The sequence below is a fragment of the Hyalella azteca genome, unplaced genomic scaffold (genome assembly GCF_000764305.2).
Source record: "Hyalella azteca isolate HAZT.00-mixed unplaced genomic scaffold, Hazt_2.0.2 contig10233, whole genome shotgun sequence".
NCBI classification, from domain to species: Eukaryota; Metazoa; Arthropoda; class Malacostraca; order Amphipoda; family Hyalellidae; genus Hyalella; species Hyalella azteca.
Window position 1 is genome coordinate 1 of NW_025940279.1, and position 651 is coordinate 651.

Here is a 651-nt window from a genome sequence, read left to right on the forward strand (position 1 = left end):
GAGAAGCAAGCAACAGCATCGTGCATCAGGTGGCCCAAATGAGGGCGGATGAACGATAATCAGAGACGGCGATCCATCGTGGCCTGGGACTGCTAAGTCCCAAACAAATACTAAAGAATACCAAAGCTCCATTACGAATTTTAGTTATTCCTTCTAATGTATCACCAAAACTCCATTACAAATCTTAGTTATTCTTTCTAATGTATCACCAAAGGTCTATTACAAATCTTAGTTATTCTTTCTGATGTATCACCAAAGCTCCATTACTAATCTTAGTTAATCCTTCTAATGTATCACCAAAGCTCCATTACGAGTCTTAGTTATTCCTTCTAATGTATCATCAAAGCTCCATTACAAATCTTAGTTATTCCTTCTAATGCATCATTGAAGCTCCATCTTCACTCGAAGCACATCACCATATTCTCTCTGCACTCGCTGCTCATCAGTTTCTTGCATTACATCTTGGTAATATTTATCTTCTAAAACCGGAAGTCCGTGGGTCATTGGCCTATACGTTAGTCAACATCTGTACACGTACACGTAGTGTGCGCATATACGATAGTCAACATCTGTACACGTACACGTAGTGTGCGCATATACGTTAGTCACCATCTGTACACGTACACGTAGTGTGCGCATATACGTTAGTCA